General features: G+C 41.7%; 2 protein-coding genes across 2 annotated transcripts in view; one reads left to right on the top strand and one right to left on the bottom strand.

Moving 5' to 3' along the window:
* Window positions 1–14,550, top strand: part of NSMCE2 (NSE2 (MMS21) homolog, SMC5-SMC6 complex SUMO ligase) — a 183,366-nt gene that overhangs the window by 35,797 nt on the left and 133,019 nt on the right.
* LOC311515970 (uncharacterized protein) overlaps window positions 7,029–14,550 on the bottom strand; it is a 191,664-nt gene continuing 184,142 nt past the window's right edge. The window contains exon 5 of the mRNA XM_084619532.1: window positions 7,029–7,095. The gene's annotated coding sequence lies outside the window, so the exon portion shown is untranslated. The remainder of the gene's footprint in view (window positions 7,096–14,550) is intronic.

Below are 14,550 nucleotides of genomic sequence, written 5' to 3'. Positions count from 1 at the left end.
CTAAGCGTGATGGGAAGGATGGAAGAAAATATAATGGGCCAATTTGAGGCACAAGTCGACATCTTGATAGCAAATGAGAGACAATAGGTAGGGTGGGGATAGGCCATGAAGGTCTTTGACAGTAAAGACAATTAACATATGTTTGGTGTGGCGGGGAGGAGGAGTCAGTGGAGGGATGCAAAGAGAGGGGCAACATGGTCAAAGCAATAGGCTCGGAAAATGGTCTTTGCAGCAGCATTCTGAGTGGATATGAGCAGGGACAGGAGTGTATTTGTCAAGGTCAGAGAGAAGGATATTGCAGTAATTCAGAGGCATGATGATGAGAACTTGGACAAGAGTTCTAGCTGTGTGGATGGGTGGAAAAGGCCATAACTTAGAGATGTTCTGCAGAAAGATCAGCAAGATTTAGGCAGCTTGGAGGTGAGGACCTTGAGATGAAGCCCAGGTTATAGGGCTGAGTGACAGGCAGGATGGTTGTGGTATCCAGATGCAGAAAAGAGATAGTGGGAGGGGTTGGGTGGAGAGATTAAGAGCTCTGTTTTAGTGGTGTTGAGCTTGAACTGATGACTAAATATCCATACGATGATGTCAGAGAGGAAGTTTCCTCATGACATTTGGTGCAGAATATCAAAAATATATGATCCCTTTGAATTCTTTATTTTACAGTAGCAGTGATATTTTGAAATATATGTATATTTTAGTCCTCAATAGTGTCAACCTGAACAAACCAGTCATGAGTCAAAATGCATTACTCAGAAAAGACTTACAGAGAGAGCCAGCGGAGGTGGGAAAGAGGTGTGGGGATGAAAAGAACACAACTCAGAAAGTGTTCACACATTAAGGAAGTATTTTAACATGCTTTTCCCAGACTGTAAGTGGGCTCAAAATCATCTATTACACATAAATGTCAAGTGTCTAGAATTCCTTGTAGTTAAAGCAGCATTGCAAAACTCTAGTTGCTTCTGCCATTGGTAAGCCTTCTTTATAAATTTACTCAGCTGATTTTTTTTTTAATTTGTGATTTCCATAGAAGTCATTGTGATAAATTGTAGGTGAGTAGATTTAGTGCCTGCGTGGATGGATTATCATGACAATTTTGCAACGTTGAGTTAAATTTTTAGTTTATAAATTGTTGTCAGCATGGCTCTAATTTATAAATGGTCTCCAAATGAAATCAGATATACCATCTGTTACTTGAAGTCTGCTAGTTACTTTCTCATAGACTGATTGATTTTTTTGGGTCCAAATTTCCATTCAGCTTTCATTGGAGGTGGATTATCCTTCTGATGTCTTAAGATAACTCCTCTTTCTGCCATTAAACTAATTGTTACTGAAGACTTTTCTTCAGTGGAACATATCCAAGTTCAGGAATATCCCTTTATACTGTTAATTGGGGATATGTTAATATCCCCACTGTTAATATACATGCAAAATTGGCATAGGCACTTCTATATAATACCAAAATAAAACTAAATAAAAAATTCACAACAACATGAGGACAAATGTTCTAGAGGACATATTGTTCTCTGGACACCACATATATCCTTGACAAATACATCAGCCACACTATCAGAGGCTCATTCATCTGCACATCTACCAATGTGATATATGCCATCATGTGCCAGCAATGTTCCTCTGCCATGTACATTGGTCAAACTGGACAGTTTCTACATAAAAGAATAAATGGACACAAATCAGACGTCAAGAATTATAACATTCAAAAACCAGTTGGAGAACACTTCAATCTCTCTGGTCACTCGATTACAGACCTAAAAGTGGCAATACTTCAACAAAAAATTCAAAAACAGACTCCAACGAGAGACTGCTGAATTGGAATTAATTTGCAAACTGGATACAATTAACTTAGGCTTGAATAGAGACTGGGAGTGGATCGGTCATTACACAAAGTAAAACTATTTCCCCATGTTTATCTCCCCTCCCCCCCCCCCCACTGTTCCTCAGACGTTCTTGTCAGCTGCTGGAAATGGCCCACCTTGATTATCACTACAAAAGGTCCGCCCCCCCACCTGCTCTCCTGCTGGTAATAGCTCACCTTAAGTGATCACTCTCGTTACAGTGTGTATGGTAACACCCATTGTTTCATGTTTTCTATGTATATAAATCTCCCCACTGTATTTTCCACTGAATGCATCCGATGAAGTGAGCTTGTAGCTCATGAAAGCTTATGCTCAAATAAATTTGTTAGTCTCTAAGGTGCCACAAGTACTCCTTTTCTTTTTGCAAGTACAGCAGTGTGGTTCTGGACTGAATTAATTACTAACAATACAGTTCCTGAAACTCATATTATGTGATGATAATCCAGTTTGTCCTGATGTACCATCCAGAGAGAAACTTGCCCGGTGTCCAATTAAAATCTCGTGTTGTCAAACTTGGGCTCAAACTTGGGCTCAATTAATCCTCCAGATTACCCTTTTGACAGCCAGGGAGCCCCTTAAGAGCCATCTCTTTTCCCACTCGCTCAAAGAACATAGACAAACAGTGTTATCCAAAAGGAATGCTGAGAAATCAGCACCTGTAGCAATCTCCAGTGTACTTAAAGACTTTAAACAGATGTTAGTGTCCTCTGAAAACCATAAGTATTTGCACACAAATAAGGGACCTGTGCAAAGCAGTGAACTATGGTCCATTCTAGAACTAAGGGATGTAGAGAGTGCATTTTCCACAAGATAACCAGGTAGTAATGCCTCATAGTTGGAGAAGTTTTTGTATTAGGTCTGGGGTAAATGAAATTCCTGCTATGGATTTAGCCTCATCACTTACCAATATACAAGCAAGAGAATGAATACTGTATACCAGCAATTTATGTTTAAAAAAAAAAAAAAAAAGAGAGAGAGAGATTTGCCAATCCACAGAAGAGGATTTAGCTAAATGAGGGCCTCCTAGAAGCAGAATGGGGTGATGTTCTTCATTATGATTGCAATTTATGTCCAGTCTTTGCCTTTTCTGTGTAAGAGGATTGGTATGATCTAATTTTACATCTTGGGAAATTATGGGCTCTGAAAGTTTCAGCTTTTATATCGCCACATAAGTAACATTTGAGGAGTGCCACATCAATACATGATTCACACTGAATAGGATGTTTCATACATGGGGCTAGGTAATTAATTTGTCCTTTGATCAAGGCAGGGACTGGTGTTCTAGCTCAGTGTTTCTCAATCTTTTTGATACCAGGGAACGGCTTGCTGCCTTCCTGAACTGTGTCAGGGAGATCTTGGGGACTGACTGGTTGTTGAGAGACACTGTTCTAGCTTCCTTTAGGCTAAGTTAAGTACTATCTGGAAATCCACAATCAGTCAGTAAGTTCCTTTGAACATACACTCAGAAATATCCAAGGGTCACATGCTCACCAAATAGTTCAGTTTGGATCTGATATTCATTTTTACTGTAGCAACTTTCTCATGATGAAGCAATTTCCATCTGTCTAAAAGACTGTAAATTTCACTACTAGGAAGTTACTTTCCATTATTTCCTGTAACTTGTCATTCCTATTCCTGAATATTTCATATTTTCTCTCTTTGCAGAGGGAAGGAAGACTGGTGGACAAGGCTGCAATACTGACATTGTTTCTGATTTCCTCCAGATGGTTTGGAAGCAGTAGTTCTAGAAATCCTAAAAGCAGGAACAGAAGAATTAGAATGCATGAGCAGGATGTCATCAGCCTGAATCTTTGATGAATCCTATTAACATGCATCCCATTTGTTATCTACTTGTATCTCAAGTGCCAAAGGCTTCATTGATATAATGATAATTTGGAGAAGGCAGTCCCACCTATTTACCAATATTAAATGCGTTGAGAATAGCACACTTAGTTACCACAGAAGTCATTGTTATGTTATCATTTACTACTTTTATGTGTTTACAATATGCTTTGTGCTATACTATACACAAAACAAAGAAACTACCTCCCTAATTTAATAAGAAATAGAGAAAATAGGACGCAATGGGAAGCCCAGAGGAAGGAATAACTTGAACTGGGGTGTGTGTGTGTATAGTGAGCAGATCTAATTGAAAAATGGAATTTTCACCCCAAAGGAATTTCTGATACTTAGACCTTTTATTTTCATTCCAAATTGGGTTGAAAAGTCAAAATTATTGAAACTTTGCTGCCTGAAAGTTCAGAATTTTTTTTTTGGGTGAGATGTTTTCAATCAAAATAAAATGTTTCAACATTCTCAGAATGAAATGATTCATTCAGTCTGTGAAAACGAAACAGTCTTATTGGGTCAGTCAATGTTAATCTGTATCTGAATGAGTTGCCACGCTGGTTTATGGGAGTAGTAGTTTGGGTTCCTCATGTCCCCATTATCTCCTGTGGGTTGAGCTGTCCAGCTGAACTACATCTCCCATGATGTACTATGGTTTCTTCCTCTGGATGAGCCACTGCATTGCATCAAGAGAGAATGGAGGGCATGAGGCTCCAAACTACAATTCCTATGAGACGCTGTGGTGGCTCAGGCAGATGCAGAGATTATTGTCCAATTGACCAGAAACAAAACATTTTGTTTTGATTTTCTTCCTCTGGAATATTGAAACATTTCTACATAATCAACATTTTTGCACAGAAAAATCTTGATTTTTTTTTAATTGAAAATACCCACCAAACTCTAATGGGATTTACACATGCGTATAAAAATACCTTTTGTTTGGCTCACTTTCTGTGGCAGTTATCGAAATGGTGGGTCTTCAGAAGAGACAAAATTTACATACATTTCCCTGCAATGTCTTTCTTGCCACAATGAAATTTCTTGCCACAAACCAATGCTTGTAGCATGTGAAATACACAGGTGACTCCAACATTATCACATGCTTTTACTGCATGTAGATAAAGTACAGTACTGGGGGGGTATGATATTTTTAAGCAGTAAACTCATTTTTAAACCATCTTCTGAGAGTCAGTCTTTGAGGAATCCGATCTGTTCCAGATGTGTCAAATACTTTAAATCAAGTTAGGTGGTAGGGGTGGAAAAGGAAAAAGATATCTGTACTGAAATGTGTTTAGAAATACAAATAGTATGACAGAATAAACCAAGTGGAGGAATATGACCGAATTGTGTTAGTTAAAATGTAGTGGAATGATTGAACAAGGAACGTGGACTGGTAGACATCTGTGGAGGTGTAAGTGGGTTAAAAGGAGTAACGTTATTTATCAGAAAGACAGAAATGGTAAGACTTTGATAAGGACTATGATATAGATATCACATGGTTGCAAAAGAACAGGCAGAAATATAGAGAGAGGAAATCTTGAGAGGAGTTGGAGATTTAACTATTATGTCACCTCAGTCAGGAAACATGGAAGGAGGATCAATGTGGTTTTAGCTAAAGCTTCTCTCAACTGATAAAGGAAACATTTTTATTTAAAAAAGTTATAAAGGAATAACAGTTTACAAATAATGAAGAAACTGCAGGGCAGTTAGAAGACAAAATATAGGAAATAAATGCAGTGTCTTAGATAGTGGTTGGTATATATTCACTACTTAGTGAAGATCATTCTGTTTCTCCAAGCAGGAAGCTCCCATTACAATCAATGGGAAATGCACCCTATTGTAAATGTTGAAACTAAGCTGAAAAGCAGCATACATTGTAACAATTCATAGGGGAAGGATACATATTGTTAGGATGAGATTTAGGAGACTGGTCGTGGATTTATATGCGAAGATACTGTATGCCGCCTAGTTTTTTAGAGAATAAGTGCTTGCTTGTTGTCCTCCCCCCATCCCTGGCCTGCTTTCCCTCTTCTGCTTGGGCTGGGGACTGGGATGGAAGTGAACAAGGATTTCCTCACCTGTCTGCTCCTTGCTCGGTTTATTCCCACTCTGAAGGCCCTCTGATGTGCAGATCAGATATGTGATGGTGATAGATGCAAAGTAAGATTCCCAAAAGACTTGGAATATAACATTGAAACTAGCAAAGGTATCACATTCAAGCACTTAACTTGTTTACAGTACTTCTCCTTACTAGTTAAAGTGCTCTTGTTAATTCTTAAATTGGTCTTTCTGCAACAGTACATAGCTGTTAAGTAATATAATGAAGAGGCTACTTTACCTGCTCTTATTAGAATGTGACTTGGAAGTTTTAATAAAGAAAGAGGAGCTACCTGGAAGGAAAACTCTCTCCCACCCTTGGCCTGGAGGGAGCGAGGTGGCATTTGTGTAGGATGGGCATCAACATCAGATCAGGCAAGCTTAAATTCCCAGGGAGGTAAAGGATGCACAAAAGTTATCTTTGTGTTTTCTCTCTAGTTATTGTTTATATTGCACCCAACACAAAGATGCATCACAGTAATAAAAATGATGTGGACCTCATTCATTAAGAAGGACACGTGTTTCCCATCTCTCCTGTTGATTACATCATTTGGGTGTATGAAAGACAAACTTCTTATTTATTTATTTAATTATTTTTGACAATATTATGCCACCCTCATTTGTGTTGAATAGTATTTTACTCTGTTCCTGATTCAGCCCAGCACTGCAGTACGTACTTAACTTTAAATCAACATGCTTAAACATATGATTAAGTGCTTTGCTCAATCATGGCCTCTGTAAGCACTCTTGTATATTTCAGTGGGGCTACTTACAGAGTAAGTATTATTCACTGTGAGTAATGGTGGCAGAATCTGGCACTTTATCTCCAGTGGCGCCTGATCTGGCCACTCAGATGCTGTGGGCAGGAACATCCAACAAGATGGTTTTTAGTTTCTGCTCTGAAGGTGGAGAAGATCTGAGCTCATTGTGACTTTCCAGACCCCACCTTTCCATAAAGTAAAAACAAGGTAGTTTAAAACAAGTACCATTAGGCTGTGACTTTCACCAAAAGTGCATTGGTTTAACTCTGCTCCCATTGAAGTCACAGGGAGTTTTATTATTGACTCCTATGGGAGAACAGTTAGGCCAATGCTGATTACTTTTGAAAATCTCTCCCTTAACCTCTCCTCACACACAAATACCTTCCACAAATACAGACATTTAGATACACATTGACTCTTACCACAAAAATCATTCCAAATAGAGTATTCTTCCAACTGTAATCCATCTTGGTTAAGAGGGCTTGCTGCTCACTCAGAGATGATGGTAGTTTCTGTGGAAAGACTAGACTTTCATAATTTATTTAGGTAGTTAATACTTTTGGGTGAAATACAATTTTAATTAGAAAAAAATTGAATTCTGGGCATGGACAGGAGCAGTGAGGGTTAGAGACAGGCTGAGGGCACAGGAGAAGAACCACTAGAGAACACTCTCCTCCAGAACGTTAAACTGGACCCAAGAGCCCTGGGTTTTCACATACCTCTGCCAGTGGGTTTCAAGCTATTTGCTGACAGCAAAGTGTGTTTCACTTCATTTAGTGCAGAGGTCCCCAAACTCGGGGGGCATGCTCCCAGCTCTGCTTCGGCCCCGCCTCAGCCATGGGCCTGGCACCCGGCCCTGGTCCTGGGCTTGCCTTGACTGCTGCTTTGTTCCTGGCCCCAGACCTGCCCCCAGCTGTGGCCCCAAACTTGGCCCCCTTACCTCTGTCTGTGTCCCCCCTAGCCCTGGCTCAGGGGGACAGCATGGACAGGGGTAAGGGGGTGTGTGATCCTGAAATGTTTGGGGACCACTGATTTAGTGGCTTAACCGAACAGAGGGTAACAAACTACTACTTCTACTAGTTATTCCATCAGGTGATATGGTAGAGATCTGTGCTGTGCATTTAAGGTCTGCTGATGACCCAAGTTAGGGGTCAAATGTCCATCCTCAGTGAGGCATCGTCTCTGTGGAAAAAATAGTATGTGATCATGGGACTATTTAGAAAAGCTGGACGTGCACAAGTCCATGTGGCCGGACGAGTTGCATCCGAGAGTGCTAAAGGAATTGGGGGCTGTGATTGCAGAGCCATTGGCCATTATCTTTGAAAACTCGTGGCGAACGGGGGAAGTCCCGGATGAGTGGAAAAAGGCTAATGTAGTGCCAATCTTTAAAAAAGGGAAGAAGGAGGATCCTGGGAACTACAAGCCAGTCAGCCTCACCTCAGTCCCCGGAAAAATCATGGAGTAGGTCCTCAAAGAATCAATCCTGAAGCACTTACATGAGAGGAAAGTGATCAGGAAGAGTCAGCATAGATTCACCAAGGGAAGGTCATGCCTGACTAATCTAATCGCCTTTTATGATGAGATTACTGGTTCTGTGGATGAAGGGAAAGCAGTGGATGTATTGTTTCTTGACTTTAGCAAAGCTTTTGACACGGTCTCCCACAGTATTCTCGTCAGCAAGTTAAAGAAGTATGGGCTGGATGAATGCACTATAAGGCAGGTAGAAAGTTGGCTAGATTGTCGGGCTCAACGGGTAGCGATCAATGGCTCCATGTCTAGTTGGCAGCCGGTGTCAAGTGGAGTGCCCCAGGGGTCGGTCCTGGGGCTGGTTTTGTTCAATATCTTCATAAATGATCTGGAGGATGGTGTGGATTGCACTCTCCGCAAATTTGCGGATGATACTAAACTGGGAGGAGTGGTAGATACGCTGGAGGGCAGGGATAGGATACAGAGGGACGTAGACAAATTAGAGGATTGGGCCAAAAGAAATCTGATGAGGTTCAATAAGGATAAGTGCAGGGTCCTGCACTTAAGACGGAAGAACCCAATGCACAGCTACAGACTAGGGACCAAATGGCTAGGCAGCAGTTCTGTGGAAAAGGACCTAGGGGTGACAGTGGACGAGAAGCTGGATATGAGTCAGCAGTGTGCCCTTGTTGCCAAGAAGGCCAATGGCATTTTGGGATGTATAAGTAGGGGCATAGCGAGCAGATCAAGGGACGTGATCGTCCCCCTCTATTCGACATTGGTGAGGCCTCATCTGGAGTACTGTGTTCAGTTTTGGGCCCCACACTACAAGAAGGATGTGGATAAATTGGAGAGAGTCCAGCGAAGGGCAACAAAAATGATTAGGGTTCGGGAACACATGACTTATGAGGAGAGGCTGAGGGAACTGGGATTGTTTAGTCTGCAGAAGAGAAGAGTGAGGGGGGATTTGATAGCTGCTTTCAACTACCTGAGAGGTGGTTCCAGAGAGGATGGTTCTAGACTATTCTCAGTGGTAGAAGAGGACAGGACAAGGAGTAATGTCTCAAGTTGCAGTGGGGGAGGTTTAGGTTGGATATTAGGAAAAACTTTTTCACTAGGAGGGTGGTGAAACACTGGAATGCGTTACCTAGGGAGGTGGTAGAATCTCCTTCCTTAGAAGTTTTTAAGGTCAGGCTTGACAAAGCCCTGGCTGGGATGATTTAATTGGGGAGTGCTCCTGCTTTGAGCAGGGGGTTGGACTAGATGACCTCCTGAGGTCCCTTCCAACCCTGATATTCTATGATTCTATGATCATGCAATTAAAGACTGTATTATAATGCATGGGCACAAGGGGGCAAATTAAGATTGCACAGGCATCTTCAATCTGGTATTTTCTAACTTTGAGGATCTTGACTTTGCAATGGTAATAATCTTTTAACATTTTTGGATATAATATATGTAGAGAGAGAGGTTTTGCAAAATTATCCCCTACTACTGATATAAAAATTCATCAGAGGGTCACATAAGCTGAAGGTCATGAAGAAGGATGGGCATTCAGGTGGCTAATTCCAATGCCATGTAGCCAGGGCTTTGAAAAGGAATCATAGAATCATAGAATATCAGGGTTGGAAGGGACCTCAGGAGGTCATCTAGTCCAACCCCCTGCTCAAAGCAGGACCAATCCCCAATTAAATCATCCCAGCCAGGGCTTTGTCAAGCTTGACCTTAAAAACTTCTAAGGAAGGAGATTGTACCACCTCCCTAGGTAACGCATTCCAGTGTTTCACCATCCTCCTAGTGAAAAAGTTTTTCCTAATATCCAACCTAAACCTCCCCCACTGCAACTTGAGACCATTACTCCTTGTCCTGTCCTCTTCTACCACTGAGAATAGTCTAGAACCATCCTCTCTGAGGACCGTGACCTTCAAGTGGACTATGTGTGTGGAAAAAAGCATGTAAAATATTGCAAAGAATAAAATATTTAGGCAATGTGGTTAAGGTTTTGTGGGGGAATACTTAGTGAACTTAACATATTCAGTTTAGATACAAGGAGACTCAATTAACATATGCTAGTATATTTTACAGTATTTTTATTATTACTGTAATAGCTAGCAGCATGGTGTTACTCATAGAGGCTGGAATGAACTCTGTGGTTATGAATTAAAAGTCAGGTTAGGAGACATTTGGGTAAGATACCAGAAAGGCACTGATCCTCCAGTTACAGATCTGGGCCCCAAGCTTGGCCATTTGCTTCTAGAGTGAAAGGTTTGAATGCTGTGGAGGTAGCTGACCTAGCATTTGGGGTTTGGGTAGAGGGGACCTAGCAGGAATGGCAGCAGTGGTCCTTCGCTCCCAGCTGAACTAGTAGTAGTAGAGAGTGAGTTTCCTTTAGTCCTTTTCATGGGAGGGAAGATCACTTTCTGCAGTACAAGATCTGGGAATAAGAGGCGTTTGGTTTTTTTTAAAAACTGAAAGTCAAACCATGGAAAGACGGTGAAATGGGAGTGACACCCTGAAACCTCCTTGACCTTTCCCTTGAGGGAACAGAAAGACCAAAGGATTTTTCCTCTTAGTTGTCAGCTTGTGGAAACAGGCTATCCAAAGACATACTGGGGACTCCACTGCAGGTGTGGTTGCCATAAAACAGATGGGCTTCATGGATCTGTAGTTCACTCCATCTTGAGTATCTTTGTGCCTGCAATAAATTCTTCAAGGGCAGGCTGTAATCTCTGATGTGTGATACATATTGGCATTTATCTTGAAACATCTGCCACCACACGTGCATGAAAGAACAGCAGCAGAAAGACAGCTGCTAGCATCATTTGAGACTAGAAACAAGCCGATGCGTGGGTGGAACCCTTGGGATGAGAGGACTGTAGGCAAGAGGTAGTTAAAGTTAATATCCTTCTTCCCTCAGCTGGGTTCCACCTCTTTGTTTGTGCTCAGTGTTTTGTTTTTAGGGCAACTTTCAAGTATTATAATATAAAATCAGCCAAAGCCTCATTATTTATTAGGTACAGTTATTTTGAGTTTTCAGTTCAGAGAATGTTCTGTGCAAAATTGACATGGCTCTGATGCTATGTTTAACAATGTCCTCATCTTCCCTTTCAAAGTTTCAGAATATTTAGGCCAGTGAAGTTTCTGTATGTTGTGGATATGATTCATTTGGGCCATGGGAGGAGGGTGACAGTTACTTGCTACACAAATCTTTCCTGTGATTCATGAAACACCATTTGTGTCAGCCTTGTAGGAGGCAGTTCATCTGCCTCCTTGGAGGAGGGGGGAAACACTGGCATCGCTGCTGTCAGATGGGCATGGCAAAAATGGTGGTTAGACAGAAGAAAGTAGCAGGAATGCTGGGGCTCTGTCTGCAATAGTTAGTTATGTACTTAATGATAGACTGATCTGTATCAAGTGTAGATGGCTTTAAGGAGAACAGCACTGCTACAATAGCCAAAAATACAAAAGAATGTTGCTTTTTGTCATGTTTTAATTTTTTTCCTGACTTTGTGTAAAAATGTTTTTGTACTTTTCCTTCTGGTTGGCTAAAACAACTGTTGTTTCATATGGGAGAAGGCCCCTATTGATGAACTTTGTCTCAGCAAAACTTTCAGTTTCTGCTGGTGGGAGCAGGGAGGCCAAATACAGTGCTGTATGCTTGTTCTCGGCAGAGAGATTTTTTCACTTTACTGGACCAGTAAACAGCAGAGACGGTTTACCAAATTCTGTTAGCCTCCTCATAGGAAGGCATTTTCTTTGGCCCACCAAAAAGTTGAATAAAAACATTAAGTGTAACTTCCTTGCCAAAGTCAATGACCCAGATCATCCTAGCTAGATTTGCTCATGAAAGGAATACACCCTACAAAGGACCTCAATTTGGTATGGAAGATGGCTCAGCTGTTTCTGTGGCACTGTTCCAGACTCCATGGAGGTCACCCTCTCGGTCCAGGATCCACATAGAGTAGATGAAGACTGGGAGAGCTGGGGACCTGTATTATTATTTAACTGGGGGGTATTATCTTTAATACAGAGCCTCACTATCCCAGCCATCCCACAATCAGCCTTGTCCCCACTTCACCCAAGGACCCAGAAGCATCCATGAGGAATCCGTAGTAGTACTGCTCTAATGGACCTCTAGTACGCCCCTGGAGACCTGCCTCAGGGTCTGTTGTGTGGGTCTGAACAAAACCTGCCTCCCCACTGATGGGAATGATAGGTGAGGGACTCCATAAGTGTATTCCTTATGGAGGTTTCCAGCCTTCCCACCATCAACCAGGGGTAAGGAGGGGTTGAGTTGGGATAATGGTTTCAGTTGCTGCAGACCTAACAAAATTATCATTGAAAGTCAATATGACGATTCAGTATCTCAAAAGCCAGGATTTAGTCTCAGCTTCATGTATTACATGGAGGCGTTTCTACCAGCCTCAAGGCTGCCTGATGTGCTGGAGTGGAAATAAGGAGGATTTTCTCATACAAGGGAATTATCTAGAGAAAAATGGCTACACAGTACTATTTGCAATGGTACTCCATAGCTAAACTCAGCCTTTCACATAGATGGCTGGGGGGCTCACTTTAAGGCAAACTACTACATGTTATACATATAGTTTCACCCAACCTTACCAATCAAAACTCATAAAACTATAGATATAACCAAAAAGAGGGATGTATAAGGGAAGGGAAAGGTGTTTACATATGGGGGTGTGGGCGTGGTCTGCTTACACCACCGTGTCTCCCTGTTAAATGCATGTAGACTCACATGGTTCAAGAAACATTCTCTTCTTGGGGTTTTGCTTATTGACAAAACATAATAGTTAAACATCAACTCCAGCACTAATCTGCCAGCCCTTCCCCTCAGGTTTCAAGTATCAGGGGGTAGCCGTGTTAGTCTGTATCCACAAGAACAACAAGGAGTCTGGTGGCACCTTAAAGACTAACAGATTTATTTGGGCATAAGCTTTCATGGGCATCTGAAGAAGTGGGTTTTTTACCCATGAAAGCTTATGCCCAAATAAATCTGTTAGTCTTTAAGGTGCCACCGGACTCCCCTTAAGTTTGACAGTTCCTGCCTAAACCCATCTCCTTCCTAAAACCTTTCTCAGGGGAGGCTTCTACTATTGCAGGTATATTCCTCCACCTCCCAGGTCCTTCTCCTGACTCAGAGCCTCCCCCCTTTGTCTGCTCAGGCTCCTTTTATTAGGAAGTGCCACCTGTGGGCTGCTGGCACATGATTGTTGGTCACCTGACTCAGATGCTGGTCAGAGCCTAGAAGTAGGATGTTAGGACATGGGCATGTGCCCAAGAACTAGCATGCCATTACGTGAGGTTGTGTGTAGTTTTAAGAAAACAACACTCTGGAAAATATTAATTCAGCATTGTTTTGAAAGGGAGAGAGGGATGGATGACAGGGAAGGAAGATGAATCTCTCGCAGCCACCAGTACAAAGGGAGGATGACCTGCAACAGAAGACGTGATGGTTGAATTACTAGAAAATGGGTGGTGTCAGAATGCAAATAGCTGCCAGAACAAGAGAGGCCTCTAATATAAAGAGGGCTTTTGGAAGACCTACAGGCCAGTGAGACCAACAAAGGACCAGACCCGCACCTAATGTGAATTGATGTAGCACCATTGAAGTCAGTGGGGCTATGGTGACTTACACCAGGTGAGGGTCTGACTCTTGTGGCCAATCCTCTACTTCACAGGCTGCCAATTCAGGGCAGCCACAATATGATCTGATTGCTCAAACCAGTTAGGCAACGTTTTTCTGCATTCTGCACAAGCTGCTAGTGATGTAGAAGCACAGCAAGGAAGGAGTTACAAGAATTGAACCCCACGGTCACAGGGGCTGTGTTCCTGTTGCAGTGTTGTCATGGGATAAGTAAGGGCACAGCTGAAAAAAAAATTGCACAACTAGAGGAAACTATACACACTTTTGTACTGTATATGACAAGTGTCTCTCCCTGAAAGGTAATGGCTGAATAAGTGAGTTTAGAATGGAAAAGCAGAGACATAACTGAAGGTGGAAGAAGGTGTTAGGAGTGATGCAGAGGGGAGTAAAAATAGCTATGTCTAACTCAACACCTGTTCTGTATTCACTACATTTGAGTAGGCAATGACTACTAACTAGATTAAAGCACTGTTTGATGCACCCATATGGCTAAGTCTTTCATTATTTCCTGTGTTATAAAATGCTGACTCCATTTGGATTTTACAATACTAATGTTTATTTTGGGGGTGGGGGGAAAGAAAGGGGACTAATTATAGCTTTGAACTCCACTACAATGAGACAGGGTTTCTATTAAATATTTCTCAGGCAGTGTGATGAGTCATGAAATGCAACTTCTGCAGAAAATATCCTGATTGCCTAATGACTAGATGTTGGTAACTGAAATTACACTCTCTCTCTCTCACGAAACCCAGGAAGTGTCTGTCTCTGAGTAAGTTGTTTATTGAAGTTACCCAAGAAATGTAAAAGGGCTTATGATTGCAAAATAGGTAAAAAA

This window comes from Lepidochelys olivacea (assembly GCF_965140295.1).
Source record: "Lepidochelys olivacea isolate rLepOli2 genome assembly, chromosome: 2".
Lineage (NCBI taxonomy): Eukaryota > Metazoa > Chordata > Testudines > Cheloniidae > Lepidochelys > Lepidochelys olivacea.
Note: the sequence above shows the minus strand (reverse complement) of the source record. Positions and strands in the feature narration are given on the sequence as shown.